Source organism: Hirundo rustica, chromosome 1 (assembly GCF_015227805.2).
Source record: "Hirundo rustica isolate bHirRus1 chromosome 1, bHirRus1.pri.v3, whole genome shotgun sequence".
Lineage (NCBI taxonomy): Eukaryota > Metazoa > Chordata > Aves > Passeriformes > Hirundinidae > Hirundo > Hirundo rustica.
This window is the reverse complement of record NC_053450.1, coordinates 155,936,481-155,948,767: the sequence shown is the minus strand read 5'-3', so window position 1 is coordinate 155,948,767 and position 12,287 is coordinate 155,936,481. Positions and strand designations below refer to the sequence as shown.

General features: G+C 45.0%; 1 protein-coding gene across 5 annotated transcripts in view; it reads right to left on the bottom strand.

Moving 5' to 3' along the window:
* The window catches only part of SMARCD3 (SWI/SNF related, matrix associated, actin dependent regulator of chromatin, subfamily d, member 3), a 76,536-nt gene that overhangs the window by 62,437 nt on the left and 1,812 nt on the right, over positions 1 to 12,287 (bottom strand). For all 5 annotated transcript variants that reach the window (XM_040077911.2, XM_058423020.1, XM_040077921.2 and 2 more), the window contains one exon: positions 11,821 to 12,010. The gene's annotated coding sequence lies outside the window, so the exon portion shown is untranslated. The remainder of the gene's footprint in view (positions 1 to 11,820; positions 12,011 to 12,287) is intronic.

Here is a 12,287-nt window from a genome sequence, read left to right as displayed (position 1 = left end):
CTCCTTCTATTCAAGGCAATCTTTCCTCTCCCCAGTTCAAGCTCCTGCTGTTGCACATCACAAAAACACAATTCTGTCTCTTCTGAACTTGGCAAGTACTTCTTTTTTCATTCAGATTAAATCCCCTTAGAATGCCACGAGCAAAAATTTGCTCTGCAACTGTCTATATGCATTATAGATACTGCATTTAGATAAGAGCCCAATTCTGCATCCCTCTGCATCCCATCGGCCTTCTGCATTTGCTGATTTTAACCTGCCCTGCTTCTACTTTGCCATTCAACCCCAGGATGCCTTGTCTCTTCCACAGTGCTGCAAGGAGTCAACAATCACCGTTCCTCGTAAGGAATTATTTAATCAAAAAATCAGTTGCAGACCTACACCCCTCTCCTGTTATGGTCTTATTTTAAGGAATATGATCTTCCCTTACACTTCAACTTCATTTGTCTGTCAAAAGACCAGTGCTGTGAACCCTCGTGCCTGCCTGCAGAAACAACAGGTCTCTGGCATTTCAAACTGGACAAAGCCCTGAAGAACCCCCTCAGAAAATTACTGTTCTGTCTGGCAGCTGGCAAAGAATGGACCACATATAACTCGAGCAGTTACTATTTCAGTTCCTGATCTTGTTGCAGTCTCCCTGCAGCAAAGCATCTGAGAGAGCAGGAACATGTGAAACGCTTTTTCTGCCTTTTGCCTCTGGCTGGAGGACAGAAGGCCACCCTCAGTCACTGTCTTCAGACTGATGAAGCTGAGACATATTCTCCCGATTCCTATAAGCAACAGTGCTGTATCTGCTCCCAGACCAACAGCCCACCTCTCCCTCCTCCAGAAAGCTTCCAAACATCCACACTGTCAGCGACACTCTCTGGTCCCTTTTCACCCTGAACATGCACTGAATTCCAAGGTTACTGACAACTCACAGGACTCGAGTGCTGTGATGGCTGGAGACAGACTCTTTAGGAAGGGAGGCTGGGGGTGAGGAGGAGGAGCTGCCCTTCAGCCAAGCGTGTGGCTGGAGCACACAGAGCTCTGTCTTGGGATGGACAGAGAATGAGCTGAGAGCTCACAGACCAGAGTTAGGATCAGAGTTATCAGGCAGACCAACCGTGGTAGGTGTCTGCTGCAGACCACCTGCTGAGGAAAAAGTAGTGAGACCACAGACAGCAGGAAAAATCCCCATGTCCACAGTCTCTGGTCTTCATGGAAGACTTCAACCACCCCAGTATCTGCTGAAGGGACAACAGCAGCGCACAAGCAGTCCAGGACAATCCAGGAGGCTTCTGGGTCACACTGAAGATAAACTCCTAACATGGGCAACTGAGGAGCAGACAAAGAGAGGTGCTCTGATGGACGTGGAAGAACTGGTCAGGAATGTGAAGGTCAGAGCAGCCTTGGCTAGACCATGAGATGATATGTCAGGAGCATTAAGAGGATGGACCCGGGTAGAAAACAGGATCACAGCCCTAGAGTTCAAAAGAGCAGTGTTTGGCCTCTTCAGTATCTTCTAGGAAGAATTCTGTAAGTTATGGCTTTGGAAAGAAGAGAGTTCCAGGAGATCTGGTTGATTTTCAAAGATCACCTCCTCCAAGTTCAAGACTGGTTCATCCCACAGGCAGGGAATGAATCAAAAGCGGCAGCAAGACTGCATGCATGAATAAGGAGCTCCTGACTGACCTGAAACATTACAAGAGGCGGAAGCAGGGACAGGTGACCCAGAAGGAATACAGACACAGTGTCCAAGCATGCAGGGATGCAATTAGGATAACAAAAGCCCACCTGAAGATGAATCCAGTGAGGAACATGAAGGGCAGACAGAAAGGTTTTTACAAATATCTCAGCACTGAGATATTTGTATAAAACATGTGAGAATTATGTGGGCTTACTGGCAAGGGGATTTGCTGAGAATGAACACAGAAAAAGTTGAAGTACTGAATGCCTTCTTTGCATCTTTTTTTATTGGCAAGACTGGCTGTCAGGAATTCCAGGCTTCTAAGACCAGTAAGGAAACCTGGAGCAAGGAAGACTTGCCGTCAGTGAAGGAAGACAAGATTAGGGAACGTTTAAACTAGATGGACATACACAACAGGTGAACAAAAGGTTGCCCAAAGAGTAAGTTCACTCCATCACTGCAGATATCAGAAGTTCACTGAACTTGGTATTCAGCAAATTGCTCAAGCTAACCCAGCTCTGAGATGGGAGGTTGGAACACACAATCTCAAGCGGTACTTTTTTACTTCAACCATTCCGTGATTTTATGATTCTACTCAAGAAAGACTTAAGCATGACAATTCAATCAACTTGCCCAATCAACACATAGTAAATTCATATGAGGAACCACAGCGTGGAGACTGGAGCAGAAAAAAGGCAAGGACAAAACTTTACCTGGAGTGCCTTTACCTGCAAGCATGTATGCCAGTCCAGCAGCAGCAACTGAAAGTATTTTTTGCCTTAAAAGGTACGTATTAGGGAGCAAAACAGTATGATAATGAAGGTAAGTAATGCATTTCTATTTTGCTATCCTTTAATGCAGGACTAGGAAGAAGCTACAGGAATGAAAAGCAGGCTGTTGATGAAAAAAATTAGAACAAACACTGCTTAGTAATACCTACGCACAATACATAGAAATGCATTCAAAATGCTGCTTCTAAAATAATTTTCCCATTTGATCACTTTGAAATTATCAATGTTCCACTAGTGCTTCTGCATCTCATGCCTCGTATTTAAAAAAGATAAAAACATCAAACCATGCTTCAATCCTACTTCTGGTGCTAAATATGAGTTGGCTCCCTTAGAAGAGTATCACAGTGGGTTTAGAAGTGGTGCCTATTATACATAATTTGCTTACTTTATTAGCAGCCCTTATGTGGTGGCTCTAGTGCAGATAGGCCTGTCAGCGTCTCTGCACAATTCTCCTTTTAGACACCAGAAAGGGCTGCTGAGATGCAGACTCCTTGCATGTATCTTGTTTCCTGTTTTTCAGATTTGTCTGTCCACGCCTGTGAAAGAATCAACATCAAACACTCTCTGATGCCTCTCTAGACAGCAAAAAATCTGCTTTCCTCATGGGGAGCTGCAAAGAAGTCTTTAATGCTGGCAATTAGGGACAGAGGAAGGAACTCCCATATGAAACAACACTGCACAATTAATCTGTTTTACACAGACAGCAGGAACAGTACCACACTATTCCAGTTCACTCCTCCTTGCCAGCTGCAGGATCAGAGCACCTGAATGTGCCCACAGCCTCTGCTCCAGGGAGGAGCAACAAAGAGCTGGGAGCCTTCGCTGACAAGCTCCGCACAAGCCCTCCTTGAGCACCCCTCCAGTCCGTTGCCATGGGAACAGATAGATGCCTTCCTGTTGCCAAGGAGACAGCCACTGCTTTTGGAGACGGTGCCCAAAGCGTTTCAGCATCTTTAAGATCATAAGGAGTTTTATACAGTCATAATCACCTCCCCTAGTAAAGCACATAAATCATTCTCCCATTCCTATTTTCAGAATATGTTTTAAGCATTTTGCTGTAATATGTCAGATTATCCCTAATATCTGGTTTTGATATCAACATTTAAAATGACACTGCCAACCTACACACCTCAGTATGCCTGTCTTTTCTCCTGTTGTCCTGTTGCTCTTTCAATTTACTCTCACTGATGTAATGTGAAATGAACATGATTCCTTCCTCTCCATAAGCTTCCTGTGGTCTAGAACTGCACTTCCAGAGAAGCTGGTTGGCAAAAGGCAGCGTCCATCTCCCCTCTGTCTTCGCCACTAGTTTCAAGCAGAACACGTCGGCAAAATCAGCAGGCTGCGTTCACTGGAGGCCCCAGGGCAGCAGATTGCTGCCGTGCTCCCGAGGCGCGCTGTCGGTGCGGGAGCAGCTCCGCACAGCCAGGGTCAGCACGGACACGGTCCTGGCAGGTCCGTACCGCCCCTCTGCGGCGGCCTCGGCCCGCTCAGCAGCAAGAGGTCGTGCATCGCGGCACCTGTGTGGAGATGGGATCTGCGCTGCAGCCATGCAGGAGGAGCAAGGTAGTTCCCTTGGCTGCCGGATGCAGTGCCCACTGCACTGCTGGTGACGCCTAAACCCGTTTCACATCCTCTCTCCTCCCTCACCCAAGCCTTTTCCTCATCCTTCTGAAAAGACTGCACTGATGCTTTGGATTTGCAATTTGGGGAGGAGTGTCAACTGAAACAGGGGCCTGCTGCACCCCACCTGATGTGGGGAAGAGACACAGCAAGAGACTGGGCTCAAAGGATCAGTACCTCATAATGGGGAAGCCTGGCGGCTTGGCAGGCTTGGTTTCTGGCAGCAGAGGGACCCGACCTCCCCCCCGTACCTCAATTTACTGTGTGAATGCAGTGCAGTGCCCTAAGAATGAAGGGGAGCACAGACCACTTACGAATCACAGAACAGAATTACAGAATCATTTAGGTTGGAAAATACCTTCAATATAATCAAATCCAACATAAGTCCAGCACTGCCAAATCCACCACTACGCCATGTCCCCACGTGTCATGTCTACATGTCTTTTATCTTTCCTCCAGGAATGGTGACCCTGATACTTCCTTTAAGAAGCCTGTGCTGGGGCTTCAGAACTCTTTCAGTAAAGAAATATTTCCCAACAACTTGAAGACATTCCCTCTCCTGTCCCTGTTCCCTGGGAGCAGAGCCCAACCCTCCCGGCTGTCCCCTCCTGTCAGGAGTTGTGCAGAGACACAAGGTCCCTCCTGAGCCTCCTTTTCTCCAGGCTCAGCCCCTTTTCCAGCTCCCTCAGCCATTCCTGGGGCTCCAGACCCTTCCCCAGCTCTGTTCCCTGCCCTGGACATGCTCCAGACTCTCGATGTCTTTCTTGTGGTGAGGGGCCCAGGACTGGAGGTGGCTCAGCAGTGCCAGCACAGGCACTGCCCTGGGGCTGTGCCTACACCGCTGCTGGTACAAGTCAGATGCCACCGGTCTCCTGCCCACCTGGACATATCTGGGCTTATGTTCGTCTGAAAAAAATACCCCAACACCCCCAATATTTTGTGCTGGTTTTAAGCCTGTTGCCTCATAATTTCATCACATGCCTGTATCTTCTATAAATCCTAAGTTCATTTGTGCTTTGCCTTTCTTCAGTGGTGGCTGATGATCTCTAGCACTTTTGCCTCAGTATATCAGTTCTCTAAAGTATTTTCACATACCTCCTCTGATGGAAATCTCTCCACCTCTCACTATTCTAATCACTTTTTCTAGAATTCTTCTAGTTCTACTAGTCGCTACATCTTGAGGGATACAGAACTCCGTTCTCTCTTCAGTATATAAGAGAGCCGTGGATTTATACAATATTACAACAGTAACTTCAGCTTTGTTAATTAATTTTCTGTAACATCTAACACTGAATTTTCCATTTTAATCACTACTGTTAAGCTCGTGCTTACAGAGATTAAGATACCAAGATTTCTTTCCTGTGCCGAAAGAGAAAATTTTAGCAACAATGTGGCCACATTGGTAGGTTTACTTTCTTTATGCACTTTACATATAGATTCATCAACCTGGAATTTATTCTGCCATATTATCATCCAGCTTTTAAACACTCTTCCCCAATCCTAAGAGACAGATTTAGGTTCTACTGGGCCAATTAATGTCACATTATCATCTAATTTTGTTGCTTCATTACTTAGACCTTTGGAAATCATTCATCATACACTGAGCACCAATGGGGAGCCAAAAAGGGACAGAAACTCAACATTTATTCATCCTTCTACAGCCACTACCTTCAGCAACTCCCAGTGTCCCAGGGATTGCAATAATCCAGTTAAGACTTCTTGAAAGCTATGCCTGTAATTTCCTAAAGGCTCATCAGTCAGTGGAAGTCTGCTCTTGGGCTTTGTGACCATTATCCCTTGACTAACAGCCTAACAGTGTCTCTCTTCTTCTGTAGCACTTTCCCTGTTTACTCATTATCCCCTCTGCATGGGGAACCTCCTTGACTGCCTGACCTTAATGAACAAGAGGTGTACTCTTGCCTTGCACATACCCTTACATTTCCTGACAAAATTCACCCAGAAGTGCAAATTACTGCCCCTGGGGAAGAAGAACCCCAGGCATCAGGACGTGCTGGTGCCGCTCAGTCCAAGAGCAGTTTGTCAGAAAAAGGCCCTGAGTGGAACACAAGGCAGCAGCGAGGGCAGGGCACCTGGGCTGCACTGGCCACAGTGACAGGAGGGGATCCTTACCCTTACTGCAGCATGACAGAGGCCACAGCTGGAGTGCTGTGCCCAGTGCAAGAGAGACATGGACATACTGGGGAGTGCAGAGAACAGCCATGAGGATGACAAAGGGACTGGAGCATCCCTCCTGTGAGGAAAGGCGAGGAGTGCTGATACTGCTCAGTCTGGAGAAGGCTCAGAGGGGCGCTCGTTAATGCATATAAATACCTGATGGGAGCACATGGGCACAAACTGAAACACAAGAGGTTCCCTTGGTGCATCAACAAATAGTATTTTACAGTGAGGGTGACCGGATGCCCAGACAGGTTGTGGAGTCTCCCAGCTTGGAGATACTGAAAGGCTGTTTGAACATGGTCCTGGGCAACCACTTCTGCTTGATGACCTCCAGAGGGCCCTTCAACCTCAACCATTGTATGAGTCACTGCTTTTTCTTACTGCTTATGAGGAGTTTTCTTTATTGACTATCTGTTTCCCTTATTAGCTTTTATATTCTTTAGAAACCTGGCTGAGAGCCATTTTCAAGACAGTGAAATGCAATATGCTGACAAGCCCACTTTTATCTACGTGACCTATCAAAGAATTCTAATCCTAATAAAACAGGGACACAATGGATAATAGAATAAGAACATAACAGACCCATGGGGCACATATGTTTGTCTCTACAGAAGACACGCTGACTCCTTACCTGCAGTAGCACACTTACACACTAAGTCTTGAAAAAAAAACCCAAAAAACAGGACTCCGCTAATTACAGCTTTGTGTGCAATTTACATTGTTAAAGATACTAACAGGTGAGGACAGCTGCAGCGCTCAACAGATGCATTCACTCAGAAAATAAAATTGGAAGGAGTTATGAAGAGCCTGACAGAAGACATTACAGAACATGGTATCAGTCAGTACTGGTTTTTTATCACACTGCAGCCAGTGCTGGTCACATCTCTAAAAGCATACAGCAGAATTATAACCGTACAGATATAGAAAGACTAGGTACAAAATAATCCTCTTATGGAGAGGAACTGAAGCAGAGTGCCTGTTGATATTGCAGAGGAGGGGGGAGGGAATATACAGAACGGAAATTGTCACTGTGATGAAAGGAGCACATTATCTTGTAACAGAAGAACTTGAGGATCACCAACAGGAATGGAGGACTAAGATCAAAAAGAATGAAATATTTTTTATGCAAAATAGCCAGCCTGGGGCACTAACTGACATAGGACTTGCCAAGAGACATTGAAGATGCAAAAAGCAGTAAATAGATAAGGAGCATCCAGTTTTCTCGAATTTGTAAACCACTTGGCAAAACCTGTATGTGTCAAATGTCCACAAGACACACACCACCGTTTACTTCAGAGGATGGTGGAGACTAAAAGTACCGGACAGCCCACACCAAAGTTATGACAGCAGGTGTTTCTTAGGTGCCCTGTCTCAGGGCACACTGCCTTGGTCCCTAAGTCTGTGCTGGTCTGTGCACATCCCAGGGAGATCTAGGCATGCTGCTCTTAGCAGTCCACCCTGGTTCACTCCCTTAATAAGATAGGTCTGGACTACCAAGCCCAAAACTGGCACAAGAATTACTTATAAACTACATACGGATAACACTGGACTAGAGACTTTCATTCATACAAGAATGCTAAGCATTAAGAGAACAAGCAGAGGGGTTGGCATGGCCTTTAGAGTTTCAGATCCTTCCTTGCCCCAAGTCAGCCTTCATCTGCCAAAACCCTTCTTAACGGGTATTTGTCCAATTTCTTAAATCCTCCACTGATAGAAGATCTACAAGCAGTATATTGCATTTGAATTTCCAATGGTTAACCAGCTTGTTCTTGTGGAAGGTATAACGCTAACAGTAAGGACCAATGGAAATCTAAGTGCTAAGTAAAATATGGGTGTCACATGATCCAAAAGTTTATTTTAGCCATAAGATCCAGTAATGTGTAAACAACTATGATCAATGTAGATCAACACCTGGCTTCATGGCTTTGGCTTCTCCAGTCATGGGATGTTCTTTGATGAATACAGATTACTAAGCAGAGACAGGATTCACCATCAGCCAGTTCTCTGAGGACCCTGGTATGTTTCATCCCATGGACTTCTGTATGTACATGTTCCTCAGATGGTCTAGGTCCTGATCTATTCCTAGAGTGGGCAGGACTTCGCTCCCCTTCAAGTCTCTACCTTGAGATTCAGGGACTCTGGAGATTTGGGAATAGCAATTACAAGTGAAAACTGAGTAGGAAAGAAGTTGAGTACCTCAGCCTTCTCTATTTTGGTCATCACTAATTCTCCATTTCATTTATTGGGGGAACAGATCCTGGACACATGGGCTGCCATCCCAGAAACAACCTGTGTCCTGGGCTGATCCCACAGTAGGGACAGCATGTGGGGTGGGGGGGATTACTCCTGTTTGCTCTTGTCAGACATCACCTGTGGTCCACAGTAAAAGACAAACGTGGATCTGGTGGGGCAAGCCCAGAAAAGGCCACAGAGATGCTCTGAGGGCTGAAGCCCCTCCACTCTGGAGATACGCCGAGAGACACAAGGGTATTCATCCTAGAGAAGAGAAGGCTCCAGGGAGATTTCCTTGTAGCCTTTCAGCCCCTTTCAAAGGGGGCTTATAAGAAAGGCACAGAGAGACCTTCTACCAAGACCTGTAGGACAGGGCAAGGGACAACACTTTTAAACTGCTGTTTTAAAGAGGGCAGTTCTAGATTAGACGTAAGGAAGACATTTTTTACAATGAGTGAGGTGACACACTGGAACATGACTAGGTGATCTGTGAAGGTCCCTTCCAACCCATACAATTCTATCCCTCCGTGACCCACAGTGAATGAGCTTTGTACTTTTTCCTGCAACTGCTCAGGTTGGCCCCTGTCCACTGTGACCAGCCTGCCAGTCCATTCAGTTACTATGTGGTTATCCCTAAGATCTCAAAGAACAAACAAGAATAAAACACCTTAAGTAACCTTCCACTATGTCCTCTCTCTACGATGAAAATGGAAAGCATAACAATCTGGAAGTAACATTTTAAAATCATTCCCCACTGGTCTGACAGCTGCAAGCACAACTCTTCTGTTCCATGTAGACACCACCTTTGAACTGTAAATTCTGCCATTGCCATGAATCATAGTATTTTGCCAGGGGAAAATGATGTGTTTAAATCTTTAAAATTAATAAATTTCTAAATTTTTAATATCATACTTTGTAGGGCCTTGCAATTTCAGCAAGTGAAGTCAAGTTTCTTCCACATCATAGACTCATAAAACATTAAGAGGTTGGAATGGACTTAAAGATCAACTAGTCCCAAGCCCCTCTGCCCTGGGCAAGGACACCTCCCACTAGACCAGATCACTCAAGGCCTTATCCAACCCGTCTCTGAGCACTGCCAGGGTCAGGGCATCCACAGCCTTCCCATGCAACCTGTTCCAGTGTCTAACCACCTTCACAGTAAAAAATGTCTTCCTAATATCTAACCTAAATCTGCCCTTTCAATTTGTACCCGTTAATTCTTTTCCTATTACTGCACTTACTAACAAAGAATCCCTCTCCAGCTTCCCTGTAGCCCCTTCAGACACTTCCACACAACCTTCTCTTCTCCAGACTGAACAGTCCCAACTTTCTTAGCCTGTCTCCATAGAGGAGGTGCTCATCAAAAGCATATTTGCAAATTAAAGGCCACATGCTGAAAAGTTAAGTTTACAGGATTTCCCACTTCAATACAGCTGTGCCTGTAAATATAAAAATATATAACTGGTAAATTGTGTTTTCTTTTCTCCAGTTTAGGATCTTGAAAGGAGCTCAACTACCTTTAAACAAGTAATTTGTAAAAATTTATTCACAGGCAGAGAGTAAGTGTGCCAAATTTGGGGGTAAAAAGGTAAAAGATACAATGTTGAATGGAATCTTACACTGACATTCTTGGAGCAGGCAAATTCTTCAGTCTAGCTAAGGCCTTCAAGCTAGCTAAGGCTAGCTCCATTGAGAGAAATGCTTCTATCCCTTGCTTTGGGCACTGATCACAGATAGACACAGATACTGCCTCCGTGCCAGTACAGAAAACAGAGAAGGCTAATGTCTTGGGGTGACTTTGTGATGCTTGTATCCCCAATTGTGTGTTCTGTAAGAGGCCAGAAAGGAAAAGGTAGTTTGTCTATCAAACTCTGAAACCTATGAATGCAGAGTTTTTTAAAAAATGGAAGGAAGACTAAAACAGCTTTCCATAAAACTTATGAGGTTCTTGTCCAGCATGGAGCTGCCAGTGCTCTCAAAGGACATCCAGGTACAGAAATGACAGTGTCATTGTCACTTCCACATTTACTCGGTGAATATTGGAAACAATTGACAAGGACATGTCAGGCTGTCAATTCACACCTCACTTGATGACCTCTGAGGAACATTCCCTGAGCAAGACCTATTAGCCAGTGTCTGCATTATGAAAACACTGTGAAGAACACAGTGCAACCTTGTGAGCTAGATGAAAAGGCACATAAGTTGTAGATACCTGCTTGATTCCATGTACCCAGGACATTTTTATAAAAATGCAAAACCTGGCTAAGCACCCTTGTATAACACCCGATCTCTTAATCCTTTACAGTTTAAATTAAGAACCATTCAATTCCTCCAGCTGCATCTTTCCAGAAAAGATAAGCTCCTGGAATGCTGTTCAAGTCAAGGAGAGACCACCAAATTCCAGGTGTTAATCCAAGCACTCTGCTTGGAAACCACTGTGGCAACACTGTACTAGACAAGGAGATAGTGCCAAGTGATAAAGAGTGATAAAGAATGTTAACATTAACATCTTATCTTCATCAAAAAACGGAAGGTGTTTTCATACATAGGCCCTTCTAGTTCCAGTGAGAATTGTTATAACATAGGCTGTTTATTTCCAAAGCAAAATAGTATGCATTTCTTCCACCACACAATTTACACTACCAGTGAGGTGACCTGTGCAGGCTGTGAAAGGTGAGAAGTCACCAATCCAGGAGTGGCAAAAACAAAAGTCCCCTAAAGGCATGCTGTGTACCGGCTGGGAAAACAGACAGGTAGCGACAGGTGGATATTCACAGTGGAAGCAACAAGAAGAATATAACTAATGGTAGAAAATGAAGATGTGAGTAGCAGATTTGAGAACCCTGTCATGGATATGACCAATACCCATCCAGCAGGTACTGAAGTAGTCTTCCTAGCTGGGAAGAGCTAGTTTGAACCTGCACTGAGAAGCGTGGAACCCCACAGATCAATAAGCACCTGACAAGAACTAATCATGCTTACTTGTGGCAAATGGAGTAAAGAATTACCACAAAGAATACCTGCTACTACTACTACTACTACAACTAATACTCCTCTTAGCAACTGCATCCTCCAGTGTCACTTCCGCTGAGCCAGTCCACTCTGCCAGATCAGCATCTTCCTGCCAGCACTAGCACAAACTATCACGGGAGTAATTGGCTATTCAGATGACCAGTTTATGTCAGCAGCAGCAAGCTGGCATCTTAGGATTTCTATCACAACATAGCATTTCCCATATGCCCAAAGGCAAACATTTTCCATCCCCAGTACAAAGCACAGACACAACCTTCCTGACTAAAACAGGTCACTTTTCAAAGAGCTAAAACCTACCTGTACCAGACAAGGCAGCTGAACACCTGGAGTCACATCTGTGTAGACCAAGAGGAAGCAAGAGACTTATCCTGTGGATGGAGTAGGAAACCAGGTATTATGTCATGATGAATTAGCAGGAGATGTTCTCATTGACCTTAAGCAGGAACAGCTCTAAGACAGCAGGCTGAGGATGCATTTGGATCCAGCTCTGAAAAGAGAAAGTACATACTGGGTGAGAGGGAATTAACATACAATAAAAATAGCATTTCCTAGAACAGCATAAACCCATGTGACACTTCATAAGCAGCACAATTTGGGGGAAAAAAAGAGAGGGGGAGAGAAGAGCAAGAAAGGGAAGAGGAGACTGACATAGTGGTTTGGGACTTCTCTGGAGACTATGCAGATAGGTGCATCTCCAGGCTGCCAGGACAGCAGTTTTGCCCAGGCACTGGCCCATCCATGTGGGCTCTTCAATTTCTCAACAG